Here is a 15,767-nt window from a genome sequence, read left to right as displayed (position 1 = left end):
AATTGCATCTCGATATCTCCTAAGTTCAAGGGCCCAACAACCTCCTAAATGCAAGGGTCATATCTCTGTGGAAAGTTGGTAAGTTGCCATGAAAGTTAAACTTGATCTGCAACAGTACATGTTAAAGGTATATACAAAAATGCATCTCGATATCTCCTAAGTTCAAGGGCCCAACAATCTCCTAAATGCAAGGGTCATATCTCTGTGGAAAGTTGGTAAATTGCCATGAAAGTTAAACTTGATCTGCAACAGTACATGTTAAAGTTATATACAAAATTGATCTCGATATCTCCTAAGTTCAAGGGCCCAACAATCTCCTAAATGCAAGGGTCACATCTCTGTGGAAAGTTGGTAAATCACTATGAAAGTTAAACTTGATCTGCAACAGTACATGTTAAAGGTATATACAAAATTGCATCTCGATATCTCCTAAGTTCAAGGGCCCAACAATCTCCTAAATGCAAGGGTCATATTTCTGTGGAAAGTTGGTAAATCACTATGAAAGTTAAACTTGATCTGCAACAGTACATGTTAAAGTTATATACAAAATTGCATCTCGATATCTCCTAAGTTCAAGGGCCCAACAATTTCCTAAATGCAAGGGTCATATCTCTGTGGAAAGTTGGTAAATTGCCATGAAAGTTAAACTTGATCTGCAACAGTACATGTTAAAGTTGTATACAAAATTGATCTCGATATCTCCTAAGTTCAAGGGCCCAACAATCTCCTAAATGCAAGGGTCATATCTCTGTGGAACGTTGGTAAATCACTATGAAAGTTAAACTTGATCTGCAACAGTACATGTTAAAGTTATATACAAAATTGCATCTCGATATCTCCTAAGTTCAAGGGCCCAACAATCTCCTAAATGCAAGGGTCATATATCTGTGGAAAGTTGGTAAATTGCCATGAAAGTCAGATCTGATGTGTAAAAGTATATGATAAAGCTATACACAAAATTTCAGCTCAGTATCTCGAGGCATTCTAAAAAAACCCCACACACACCCCGAAAACTATATGTGGGACAGACAGACGGACGGGCGTACGGCCAGATAGACAGACAGAAGGACGGACGTACGGCCAGATAGACAGACAGACGGACGGACGTACGGCCAGATAGACAGACAGACGGACGGACGTACGGCCAGATAGACAGACAGAAGGACGGAGATGAAACCTATAGTCATATCAAGGCATTCTTAAAACAAAAACAAACAAACAAACACCAGGAAAACTATATGTGGGACAGACAGACAGAAGGACGGAGATAAAACCTATAGTCCCCTCCGGTTGGACCGGTAGGGGGACCAATAAGAACACAAGGCAATGTTGAAAAATGAAGAAAACGCTTGTGATAGAGGAAAAGAGGGAGGCGCCCGATATGTTTGTAACGTCAGTGACGATCAAAGTAATCGAACACCACTTATGGTAGTGTAATGAATATTATTGTTGCATGAAAGGGATAGTAAACTCAAACATGAGCCTTATGTGTTGGAAAGATACATATTCGGACCACCAACACATACTGACACTTTAAGAAATGAAAAAACGCGTAATTTTCGAGTTAATAAAACACCGTGATTATTCCTGCTAACTGGGGCAGCCATTTTCCTTTGTTTTCGTTGTATCCGGAATTCTAGCTTGGGGCGATGTGACGTCAGCTCCGACCAACTCCTGTATGCACAGTGTAAACAAAGGCAGTCATTTACGACAAGGCGCTTCGCTTTCATCAACCTGACTTGTAAAACATAAATGACTTGATAATATAATAAACTGTTTAACTAAATATATTTCAATTTGCATTAATAGGACGAAATGGGGTTATAGTCATTTTCTCTCTTAAAATATCCAAAGAAAAAATTAATATTATTAGGCCAATTGGTAGGGTACGTTGGAGCAAAAACGACACTCACAATACCCAAGTGATAATTTTGTTTTCTTTGGGACTACGTAATTGGTCACTTTTTGTGATTTTAGATGGGAAAGTCTACTTAATCAAGGGTTTTACAGAATTATTTACAGTAATAAAGAAGGACGGTTGATAATGTCCATTATCATTTTAGGGGTGGCCAGTTATCCCACAATACTCTGTGATCTTAATAAAACAGGCACATAGTTTTTGGTGTCTAGACACCGTGACTGGTAAACTTCCAAATATACACTTGCCAATCAGGAACCACAGAAAGAAAGAAAGAAATGTTTTTATTTAACGACACACTCAACACATTTATTTACGGTTATATGGCGTCAGACATATGGTTAAGGACCACACAGATTTTGAGAGGAAACCCGCTGTCGCCACTGCATGGGCTACTCTTCCGATTAGCAGCAAGGGATCTTTTATTTGCGCTTCCCACAGGCAGGATAGCACAAACCATGGCCTTTGTTGAACCAGTTATGGATCACTGGTCGGTGCAAGTGGTTTACACCTACCCACTGAGCCTTGCGGAGCACTCACTCAGGGTTAAAAATCCCATGCCTCGACTGGGATCCGAACCCAGCACCTACCAGCCTGTAGACCGATGACCTGCCACGACAGGAACCACAGATACATTCATTCATTTCAACGTATTTTCGTGCTTATATCCAATTAAGGTGCAAGCTGTCCTTGGCACATACACCACAGCCATCTGTCCAGGGCAGTGGGTTAGATGTTACTTGGTTAGTGGTTAGTGAACGAGAGGAGGGTGCAGTAGCCTTACACCTACCCATTGAGCCCATAGGAACTCGCTCTGAGTTGGAGCCGGTACCGGGCTGTAAACCCTGTACCTACCAGCCTGCAGTCCGATGGCTTAACCACTGCGCCACCGAGGTCACAAAGGTCACAACTTATTAACCACAAATGTCATAATTTACATTGACGTTTAAAAAAAAAAAAAAATCTTGTTTTGTCCTTTTGGGGTTATACCCTTAGCTCAAATATAGTGTCCCTTGCTCGGCAGGATTACAGGATCTATTCCCACTGTAGCATCCCTTAAAATGTTTCATTATTAGCATCAACTTAGTGGTCTGAAAACTCGATATCAAATCAATATTACACTGTGAAAAAGCACTGTTGAATAAAATAACTCTCGTACCATGTTCAGCACCATATAAGTAATGTTAGAGTGAACAAGACTGTCATGTTCGGTCGAACTGCTATAAAGGCCACGTTTATTTAACAACCACGCATCAATAACTGTCACTTCAAGCGCTACATTACGTATACCAATGCATCTATTTTAATCTGTATATAACGACCACCTGCTAATAAAGTTGACTTTTTGTAATTTCTTTGTTATATAGAGGTTTACAGAAGACCTAGTAAGTTAGAAGAACATATGTGTCTAATCCATTTGCTAAAGCAATAACATATGTTTCAATCAATCAAATACTCAATGTATACAGTGTCCCACGAACTGTGATGTCATAATAGAGAAGAGTGGGACGTAGCTCAACGAGAGAGAGAGAGACAGAGAGAGAGAGAGAGAGAGAGAGAGAGAGAGAGAGAGAGAGAGAGAGAGAGAGAGAGAGAGAGAGAGAGATATGGATGTTTTATTTAACGACGCACTCAACACATTTTATTTTACGGTTATATGGCGTTAGACATATGGTTAATGATCATTCTGATTAGCAGCAAGGAATCTTTTATAAGCACCATCCCATAGACAGGATAGCACATAACACGGCCTTTGTTACACCAGTTGTGGAGCACTGGTTGGAACGAGAAATAGCTTAATGGGTCCACCAGGCAGGATCGATCCGACGACCTGCCGCACTATGAGCGGACACTCTACCACTGATCTATGTTCCGCTCCCTAGCTCAGCGAAAGAGCGTCCTCTCATGGTGCGGTGGGTCGTCGGATCGATCCTCCTCATTGGACTCATGTTACGTCATGTGTTTCAATCAGTGATCAATAACTGGTGCATCCAAGGACCGTGCTAAGTATTACCGTATGAATGATGCTATCATAAAAGAACCCTTGTTGCTAAGAGGAGCCAACATGGCGGCAACGGGTTTGACATATAACAGCAGCTGATCATTAATTAATGTACTTCAGTAGTCTTGATATTATTTTACCATTTTCATATACTATTTTACTTACGCAATTAATAAGAATAGTATCAGAACGGCCCGATGTGAATCATTTTATCATGTGTAAGGCACTGAGATCGCAAATTGTAACACACACACACACACACACACACACACACACACACACCCTGCAACTGCCCGCGGCAATCGGCAATGCCAAGGAGATTGCCGCGGAGTTTTTCATTCTCTTTGGCACTGTTTGTTTTGCCGTAGAATAAATTTGATTTCTTTTTGTTTTTGTTTTTGGTTTGTTTATCAAGATGTATTTTTAATTATTATAACTAGCGGTCTATGAACTCTGTTGACAGTTCATAACATATGCATTCGAGGGATTAATCACAATCTTATTCATATTTACTTATAATCCAGAGTTGAAAACATATTAACGGTAAAATTGCCCCGTGGACCGCATTTCTCCACAGCATTTTTCTTCCGTAAACATTTTCTTAATCGCAGGGGTTGTATATATATATGAGTTCCTGCTGTTAATGGGACCTAGGTCTCCGAACGTCGTATCGATATGATATATTGACTGTGCCTGTATTCAGAACATGGTATAGTCAAACCGGTTCTTACGCCCACTTGTATTAAACAGTCACCTGTCAGAAAAGGCCACATTTGTGTTCTCCTAAATCATGTAATACATGTATGATATTAACCTGCTCTAACGGGCATCCGATATTAGTGGCCACCTGTCTTAAACGGCCATTTTTATACCCCCCCCCCCCCCCCCCCCCCCCCCCCATATTTTACTCTATATGCATTTGCGTAAGTGGTTGCTAAATATTTATGTGGGCGATTTTTAGGTGTACAGTTGTATTGGGATATTTTAATAGAAAGGTTATTAGTCATATAAATACGAGAAAGGTCGCAGTTTAGTACATTAATCGTTTATCGCATTGGTAGATATGTTTTACATTCAGATATATGGTTTACGTGTATTTTATTTTCTAGATAAGTGTTAAATCACTGTACAATTGTCGTAACTGTTTAATATATGGATCGATTCCTTTATATTAAAACAATTCGTCTTGCGTTCACAAACTTTATTCTTCTTAACAAAATAAACAGTCAGCATATTAATTACAAAACAAAGAGGCACACATTCGTCTTGGTATGACACAAATGTTAAAATTGCAATAAGATAAGATGTCATGCATGTTCAATAACAAAGATGTCCCATTCATAAACATTATTTTAATAATCGAATAAAAAAATTAACATATTAATTATAATAATGACACAACTGTTCTGTACCAATAATGTACAGTATTTTAATAATACAATTTTTAAAAGATGAACACATTAATTATAGCAATGGGATAAACAGCTTCCCTTTTTAGGATACAGCTGTTCTGTACCAATAAAGTAGTCATACGTGTCCACTGAAAAAAAAAGAGTCTTGTAAACATTAATCAAAACAGACAATCAATGTATTTCAATTTATTTACTTTGATGGTGTACCATTATTACAGCTGAGAAATGTAACACGGTGAATGGGTGAAGAAATATATATATATATATATAAAACTCCTGCCATTAAGAAAATGTTTACGGAACAAACAAAAAAAATGCTGTGGAGAAATGCGGTCCACGGGGCAATTTTACCGTTAATATGTTTTCAACTCTGGATTATAAGTAAATATGAATAAGATTGTGATTAATCCCTCGAATGTACATGTTATGACCTGTTAATAGTATTCATAGACCGCTAGTTATAATAATTAAAAATACATCGTGAGAAATAAAAAGACAACAACAACACAAACAAACAAAAGGAAATCAAATTTATTCCACGGCAAAACAAAAAGTGCCAAAGAGAATAAAACAAATCTCCGCGGCAATCTCCTTGGCATTGCCGATTGCCGCGGGCAGTTGCAGGGTGTGTGTGTGTGTGTGTGAATTTGCAACCTCGTTGCCTTACACATTATAAAATGATTCACACTAGACCGTTCTGATATTACTAGTATTCTTATTAACTGCATTAAAATAGTATATATGATAATGGTAAAATAAAATCTGTATGTTTTACAAAACTACTTAGCTCGGTCCTTTGATGCACTAATTATTGATCACTGGTTGAAACGCATGATATCACTAAATGACCGGCCTCGGTGGCGTCGTGGTTAGGCCATCAGTCTACAGGCTGGCAGTGTTCGAGATTAAAACTTTGGGGCAGTATCCCATTTGGATACTAACATTTCAAAATCTGGTATCCCACTTGAGAATTTAGTATCCCGGCAAAATATTCGCCCGGTCCCCGCCTCTCCCCACCCTTCATTCATTCCATATATAAGCCGCATCAAAAAATCCCTATTTACAATGATGAAGGAGGAGGAGGGGGGGGGGGGGGGGGGGGGGGGCCGTATATTTTCCTCGCTATTGCTCCAGTGTAGCATTAAACTGGGTACGAGTTGGGGGAGATATTGTTCCGGCATAGCATTAGACTGGGTACGAGTTCGAAAATATTGTTACTTAACTTCACCAGTAAATGACGACTTTCATTGTTTCAGCGAAAAATAGAAACGCAGGATTATAAAAAAACACCTCAACATTATATGGTATCCCGGTGGGATACTGCGTTCTTGAAGTTTGGTATCCAAAAGTAAATTCTGGTATCCTCGGGATATCGGGATACCATTAATCTCGGACACTGGCTGGTAGGTACTGGGTTCGGATCCCAGTCGAGGCAAACCCAAACTCCAAACCAGTGGGTTTCCTCTCAAAATCTGTGTGGTACTTAACCATGTCTGACGCCATATAACCGTAAATATAATGTGTTGAGTGCGTCGTTAAATAAAATATTTCTTTCTTTTCTTTCATTAAATGTGTCCAATGAGGAGGATCGATCCTTGGACCACTCGAATCGCAGTCGGACGCTCTTTCGTTGATCTACGTCCCACTCTTCTCTATTATGACATCACAGTTCGTGGGACACTGTATACATTGAGTATTTGATTGATTGAAACATATGTTATTGCTTTAACAAATGGATTAGACACATATGTTCTTCTAACTTACTAGGTCTACTGTAAACCTCTATATAACAAAGAATTTACAAAAGTCAACTTTATTAGCAGGTGGTCAATTCTTTTTATTTTTGGCTTATAACTTTTTATTTTATTTTTGTAAAATTCTATTAACTTATTTTTACTAATTGATATTTTCACAATTCTGTTCATTTTGAAATCTACCCCCCCCCCCCCCCCCCAACACACACGCCCTTCTGTCCCTGACCCAGTCACTGGCGAAGTCAGAGATTGTGCCCGGGAGAGATGTGCTTGAACCTTAATTGGATAGAAGCACGTTAATATGTTATCCAATCGAACCCAGTACGTGGGTTAATATATGGACAAAACATAATAATAGTTATTTCGACACTGACAATGGTGGTTTATTTTGTATTGAAAAATAATATATACTTATTGTTGGCTTACTAGGATGAATATTATTACAGAACATTGCGATGCATCCGTAAAAATCAGGTACGTTTGTTTCTTCAGTTCTAAGACTTATTCCTGATGTGACACGTTATGTATTACGTAACCACCGGCTCGCCAGAGGGCGTATTCATTGGGATGGTACAAAAAGGCTGCGCCCGTTATATACAATAGCTGTCACATTTATCAGTGTTATTAATTAAATATAAGATTATACTTGTTGATATTAAATAATAATGTACATTATATACTCAAAGGCAAAAGTTATTGTGACATGGATTGTTTGGAGTAATAAATTTGTGAATGGATTTTTGGATGTAAACCAGGAAAAATGTCAAGCTAATTCAAATTAGCTCCACTATTACATGTGGATCTAACAGCAGCCCGTTGGAGCTCATGTCCAGTTGACCTTTCATTCGACCAATCAAAACCTTACTTGCAAAATCATGCCAGTGATTTAAAAAAAATTGAAAACATTCGGGATTATGCCGAGGGTATACGAAATGATTCGAATGAATTACGAAGTATGCCGGAAACTAATTTCAATATAAAATTTTATATCAAATTCGTTTCAAGACGAAAAACCCCCACTGTTTATACTAGTATACAATCCAGAGTTTATTACTGCACTTTTGCCCCTGCTTTTTAATGTTGAAATAGACCAACAAGTTCGCCTATTGCATAAATAGTCTCGCCCGATATTTTTAGAATTTGTATGCTCCCGAATAACGCTATAAACGGCGAAGTGTAATTGGTCGATATTTGAATTGTTATTTATAGATGAAATGTCACCTGGACATGGGAGTCCACGCAATGCTGTTAGATCTACCAGGGTAGACTCAGTAGAGCTAATTTTAATCAGATTGGGAAAATGTGCACGGAACAGCTCAAAGAAATGCAACCAAGCATTGTGCAAGAAACGTGGAATATTCGGGAGAAATGCTGTCCAATGTTCACCATAAAAGGCCAGACATTCAGTCGCAAATCATTGCCACTCGGTGCAACCTTCAGAAGTCCAGAAGTCAGAAAAACACCATTAGTCATGCCACGTCTCAGTGAAAATGACAGATGGCGAGTCATAGGGATGCTTGAATCTGGGACCTCGCAGCGTGACGTCGCACGTCAATTCAACGTCCACAGAAACACCATATAGCACTTATGGCAACGATATCAACAAAACAATCAGGTCAAGGACCGTCTCCGTAGCGGCCGACACCCGTGACAACTCCTCGCCAAGACACATGGATCCGAACCACGCATCAGCGAAACAGGTTCCAGCCAGCAACCCTCACAGCCCGTACCATCAATTTCTCCAGCATTTAGTGGCCTCAGTGAGACGACGGTGCCAGGCCTGTATCAATGCTCAAGGTGGACACACTCGCTACTGACTGTGTGAACTTCGCTCTGGATCCCCTCAAGTGACGTGGCTCATTTGCATATGGCAGGTGCGCCCTTTTCATGGACTATTGCTCGTTTCCATACCTTCGGACATTTCTCTTTCCATGTTATAACGTTTCATACACGGCAGTAAAAACGTATCATCAATTATCTTTGTCTTGTGTGTGTCACAATAACTTTTTCCTTTTAGTATATAACGTTGAATAAGAATACCTGCCCAAAAGCCTAGCGCGTGCGTTCCTTTAAGTAGCATATGGTCATCTAGTATGTTCTAAGCAGCAAAAAATACTAGGATACAATAATGGTCAAATTCTAAAGATTTACAGATTTTTATAAAGGGTTGTAATATGATGCAAGTTACCGTGGAAATTTCCTTTAAATCTAACATTTTCCATTGTGCCAGGCATGTGTTTGTGTATTTGTGAGTGTCCGTGCACGCGCGCGTCTGTCTGTCCGTCTGTCTGTCTCTCTCTCTCTCTCGCTCTCTCTCTCACACACACACACACACACACCTGGAGACACGCATATATATATATATATATATATAGAGAGAGAGAGAGAGAGAGAGAGAGAGTGAGAGAGAGCGAGAGAGAGAGAGAGAGAATTATACCTATGGTTTTGGATGTACCTTTTCGTCAATGATCCAAATATAAGAATAATAAATCGGGTATTGGAAACCGAGTTCCCACCCCGAAAAAAACAAGAGAAGAAAAAGAGGTTCGTAAATTAAAAAGAAGCACGAATAATAATAAAATAATAATTTGTTCTGTGTACATACGTTCATAATTGTCTGAAATCATGTAATAAATAATCCAAAATAAATCATTATGTCTTTTAATGAATGAAATTGTTATTGTTGTGAAATAAAATGAACAATTTCATGTTGGTGACACCATTTCACTACTTGGGCATATTAATTGAAATGTAATCAAGATTACAGTCAGGATTACTGAACAATGTATTCACAATTGTAATTGATTACTTTCAATTTTCGTGCAATCGTAATCGTAATCGTGACATTCTTAAGTAATCGTAATCGTCAAGTAATCGGCCCATCTCTGTACAACAGTATACTTAAAAGCTGCTCAAACATCAGGTTTAAATTCCATTAGCCCCGAGTACTCTGGCTGTAAGAGCGTATTTATGTCCAAATGTCCGTCTAGCTCTCTTACAGTCAAGAGTACTCGGGGCTAAAATTTCATCAGCACGGACACCACTTCGAGTAGTCGTTTTGGCTGCAATACAATCCAGGTGGTGCTAATTAATTTCCAGGTGTATATATACAAATAACGGTTTCATCCATCAATCCATTCGTAAACATAAATGAAAGTCAAATACACTGTGATATCAAATCATATTTAATAGCAAACGTAAGTAGTGATAATTATATGTGTATATAATTGAGTAGTAAAACATATTCCAAATAATCATTAAATAATATACTGTCAAACCTGTTTTATGCATTTAGCAGCCACCACGAGTGCATGTAAGCTATAGCACGGGGCATCAGGATAAATGTACACAAACAAGTGTGCGTACGTGACCTATAGCATGGAGCATCAGAACGAGAATACACAAACACATGTGCGTACGTAACCTATAGCACAGGGCATCAGAATACATATACACAAACACAGGGGCGTAGCATGATCTGGACCTGGGGGGGGGGGGGGTCGAATATGAACCAAGTGGACCTTTTTCTATTTTGTTTTTGCACCACCAGAAACTCCATATGTATAAACCTGAATGATTTAGTTCTGAAAGCGGACCATTTGCTTCAGCGGGGTGGGTGTGTGTGTCATCCGAACCCCCCCCCCCCCCCCAAGCCTACGCCCCTGCAAACAAATGTGCGCACGTGATCTATTGCACGGGGCGTCAAAACATACACAGAAACCAGTGAGCGCACGTGATCTATAGCACGAGGCGCCAGAAAGGATACAAAAAGCAGTGAGCGCACGTGATCTATAGCACGAGGCGCCAGAAAGGATACACAAACCAGTGAACGCGCGTGATATATAGCATCTCTTTCTCCCAGGATATACAAATAAATGTGCGCCCGTGATCTATAGCACGTGGCGCTAGAAAGGATACAGTGAGCGCGCGTGATATATAGCAGCTCTTTCTCCCAGGATACACAAATGTGCGCCCGTGATCTATAGCACGGGGCGTCAAAACAGATGCACACAAACCAGTGCTCGCATGTGATCTATAGCACGAGGCGCCAGAAAGGATACACAAACCAGTGAGCACGCGTGATATATAGCAGCTCTTTCTCCCCGGATACTGGTTTAAACAAACACACCCACTAAACCTGGCCGGAGAACACCCATTTTACACAAAAAGCACTACTTTTGCCTGAGACGGAATTACCACAAAAACGTCTTCTATGTTACCAGTTACATATGTTTGCAAACTACACGCTCTCCCCTGTCAACTTAAGTTTAATAGTTGCCACTTCAAAGCTGTCTGCCATGAGAATCATAGTCAAATAGCAGATTACTTGTGCAGACATATTTCCGGACTTTGGTCAACCAAATGGGAAGATAACTGTGACCTGAGGCCAGATGCCTATTTATTACAGTTGGCACTTACACAGGTTTGACAGTATAGTTACACATTATCAATAAACATTAAAAAACATATCAATATATTAATTTTTTAATTCAAAAGTATTTATCGTATTATCACAATCACGGGACTCTTCTCATGGTATATATCATGAAGAATACAATCCTTTCAAGCATATTTAGTGTTCATACCCACAAAATTCAACAAGAGATGTTATTTTAATTGTAAATACATGTATAAAAAACAGTAATACACAGAGTATATTTCTCAAATAAAGTTGTATATGAAGAACATACGGACGGACTGTGTTTATCAGTAAATAAATGAGTAAAGTGAATAAATATTACAAAACTGAACTTGTTAAATAAACTTACCCACACCAAGAAATAACACACCATGTTATCACAGTCAAAACATTTCATGTTTTCTTTCACATTATTAAAAAAAAAAAAAATACCCAGGAACCATCAAAATAATAATTAAATACAAATTTTAGGCTATTGGTGTAGTATATTAGTAGTGTGATGTACATCAATTTACTACCAATATAAATAGATAAACAGTAAACACAATAAGGAAGGGTTCACTTTTAGGTTACCAAAAATTCTTATTTTTACATTAAATTTTAACAGATAAATCTTCCAATTAAGAAAGTTTAAAGTAAAAACCAAAAATAATTATAATACTTTGTAGTTTCATTTGAAAAAACCCCAAGGCATTTAGCTGTAACATTACATAAAGTATATATCAATTCAAAAAGGATAAATGCTACATTATTTGTATTAAAAACTAATAATAAAAACTAAAAAACTAAGATAAAAACTAAAAAATATATAATCTTTTTTTAAAAATGACTAATGTTGCAATAATATAAATATGTAAAATTCAACTGCACTTTATTTATTAAATACTAGAGAACAAACAGCAGGCCCATAGGAATGGGGGGGGGGGGGCAGTGCCCCCACTTGGACAAAATATTTTTTTTTCGTTGTACTCTATTTATCACAGAAGGAAAATGGATTTTGCACTCACCCACCCACCCAAAATTAGTTAGCTCACTAGAGATGGTGTACCCTCCCCTCCCCCCATACACACATTTCAGATATCGTTCCTACAGGCCTGAACAGAGGACCTAACATTAAAGAAATTTAAAACTAGAATTCCGGACATGCCGAAAACAAAAGAAAATGGCTGCCCCCAGTTAGCAGGAATAATCATGTTTTTTTATTAACTCTAAAATTATGCATTTATCATTTGTTAAAGTGTCAGTATGTGTTGGTGATCCGGGTATGCGTCTTTCCAACACATAAAGCTCTTGTTTGAGTTTACTCTCCCTTTAATATGTGACATGAGAAAATAAACTACACACGATGTTGGGGGGTGGGTATGTGTGTGTGTGTGTGTGTGTGTGTATTTAAAGGGACAGTCCCTAGGTTTTAAACACTACAGCATATATTTCACTATTAGAGCCATTTATAATCACTGAAATCAAATATTATTTATATTTTATTGTTTAGATTATCCATTTCCGTAGAATCAAAGTGTTTCTAGTCATTCTGTTGTTTCTAATACCACAAAATGCATTTTTCATATTTTTAAAAACACATGTGCCTCTGAGAAGAAGCGGTTATTAATTTGAGTTCGTCTATTTTTTAAGGATATTTTCCGGTCTAAATGTCACAGACACTTCTTTCACTCAGTTGTAACTTTATCCAAATGTGTTACAGGTTTGTAGATTAACTAAACTCAGTGTCCATTTTTACAAGTTACAATTAGGGTCTGCACCTTTAATAAAACTGGTTTTTAGGTTGTGCTTTTGTGAGATATGTAACTGTATTTAAATGACACAACAGTAATAAAATTATGATCCTTTCCTGTCATTAACTTTTGTTTTAACATTTATTGATACACATTTGTAAAAGGAACAATTAAAATGTGTTATCTTTAAGAATTAAATAACGTTTTACAGTTTTATGCCATTCACATACATAATAAATTTCATCCTGATTGCACATATTTCAAATAATAATAATAATAATAATAATAATAATAATCATCATTATCATCATTATTATTTACATTAACTATCTAAACCAAATCCAACAAATTTGTAAAGTAAATATGCTATGTAAATAAATAAAAAAATAAAATACAATTATACTAATTTGCTACAAATCAACAAAAATATAATTATAATCATAAGATACTATATGTCATTTTAAATCATGACACCAAAAGCAAAACTTACATTTGAAGCCAGGAACAGTACTGAAGATTACTGTTTATGTAAAATTACTGGGCCAAATTTACCAAGCCTGTTTTTCACTTGCACACCTGTAACTACACACATTTACAGAGCTTAAACACCTGTTTCTCACTTACACACCTGTAACGACACACATTTACAGAGCTTAAACACCTGTTTTTCACTTACACACCTGTAACTACATACATTTACAGAGCTTAAACACCTGTTTTTCACTTACACACCTGTAACTACACACATTTACAATGCTTAAACACCTGTTTTTCACTTACACACCTGTAACTACACACATTTACAGAGCTTAAACACCTGTTTTTCACTTACACACCTGTAACTACACACCTTTACAGAGCTTAAACACCTGCGTTTAAGAATAACAGGCTTCGTAAATTTGGCCCACTTTATTTAACCCATAAAATTAATTCCATGACAGACATGGAAATGAAAAACAAGAACACTATTTTGTTAAATTCTATACAGTTACTAATTATACACAGTGAAATACAGAAAACTCTGTATATCTCAAACTTATTGGTGTCAGCCAGTATGAGAGAGATATCATTACATTCGAGATACAGGACTTGTAGAATTTTAATAAAATCCACTAGCCATGGGATCAGTGATTTTTAAAAATGTACTAGCCATGATTAAAAATTCACTAGCCCTAAATGACTGTGTAAACTGAAATGATGAGATTTTTTTTTTTTAAATCTCACCTTGATCCACTGGTTGCATCAAATTGTGTTAGATGGTCAGGAAATAACTTTTATATACATTACAGACCTTTCATATGGGGTGAGTGGGATTGACAAATCAATAAACATTGCAGATGCCACTCAGTCAATCTAGTTATGACAGTACTCCCATGAAAAGGATGGCATGATTGAAACACCATGACTTGGCCAACTAATAATTAGTAGAGCTCATTTTCTGTCTCTGTCTGGTTACACCAGATGAGAGCATGTAATTATTCTGTACTATTTTTGCCACCTTCAAACCCCAGTGAATGTCCTGGCAGGATCAGATAAAATTTGTCAAGAACATTTTCTAGAAATTGTACTTAACATTTTGTTGTTGTTGTTTTGTTTTTTACTTAATTTTTTTCTCTCCAATAACTCATTTGTTGATCACCAGAAGCACACCTAAATCAACACTATTATATTAGGTGGTTTTGACAACAGCTGCATTGACAAAGGTCATCACTTTCAAGTGTAAATAAATTAGTAATATTTGGCAATACCTGTTATTCTAATAAATTACTCTAAATATAAAAACATTAAAGATCTGCATATATAATAAGACTTGGGGTGGAACACAGCCCAGTGGTAAAGAGTTCGCTTGATGTGCGGTTGGTTTGAGATCGATCCCCATTGGTGAGCCCATTAGGCTATGTACTTCTTGTTCCAGCCAGTGCACCACGACTGGTATATTAAAGGCTGTGGTATATTCTATACTGTTTGTGGGATGGTGCATACAAAAGATCCCTTGCTACTATTTTATTTTGTCTGTACTTTAATTGCTGCATAAATCACGTAATCATGTAAATTTTTGCATGAAATAGAGGCCAAACACACGTAACCATACGACAGGTATATAACTGCTAGTCACATGTTAATCTGACTTATAGGGCTGAATTTACAAAGCCAGTTTTAGACTTACACACGTGTAACTATATATATTTAAAATACTTGTACACCTGCGTTTAAGAAAAACAGGCTTCATAAATTCAACCTACAATGTTTTGTGAAATTGGCTCCCGGTTTATTGTGTTTTTCTAAATAACTTTACAGCAGTTTAAAATTATGTTTTTTTAAGGTAAATATGTTTTAACTTTGAGAAACATATACAAAATATGTAGTAAATGTGTAATTTTGGGCCACATATTAAGTAATTGCAGATAATGTTGTATGTGAAAGACCTGGTTGGCCGAGCAGTTGAGGTCGCAGGTTATCAAATACCAGGCAGTAGGTTCGAATCCTGCCAGCTGACATTTTATGGGTTTAAATATTATTTCAAGGTT

At 37.3% G+C, this 15,767-nt stretch overlaps 1 long non-coding RNA gene across 1 annotated transcript; it reads right to left on the bottom strand.

Moving 5' to 3' along the window:
- Positions 1 to 10,255: 10,255 nt before the first annotated feature.
- Positions 10,256 to 15,464, bottom strand: LOC121380957. The gene is made up of 2 exons (XR_005959022.1): positions 14,109 to 15,464; positions 10,256 to 13,952 (listed from the first exon to the last, which is right to left on the bottom strand). It is a non-coding gene; the product is annotated as an uncharacterized LOC121380957 (long non-coding RNA).
- Between the last annotated feature and the right edge of the window lie 303 nt (positions 15,465 to 15,767).

Source organism: Gigantopelta aegis, chromosome 9, assembly GCF_016097555.1.
Source record: "Gigantopelta aegis isolate Gae_Host chromosome 9, Gae_host_genome, whole genome shotgun sequence".
Taxonomy (NCBI): Eukaryota; Metazoa; Mollusca; class Gastropoda; order Neomphalida; family Peltospiridae; genus Gigantopelta; species Gigantopelta aegis.
Note: the sequence above shows the minus strand (reverse complement) of the source record. Positions and strands in the feature narration are given on the sequence as shown.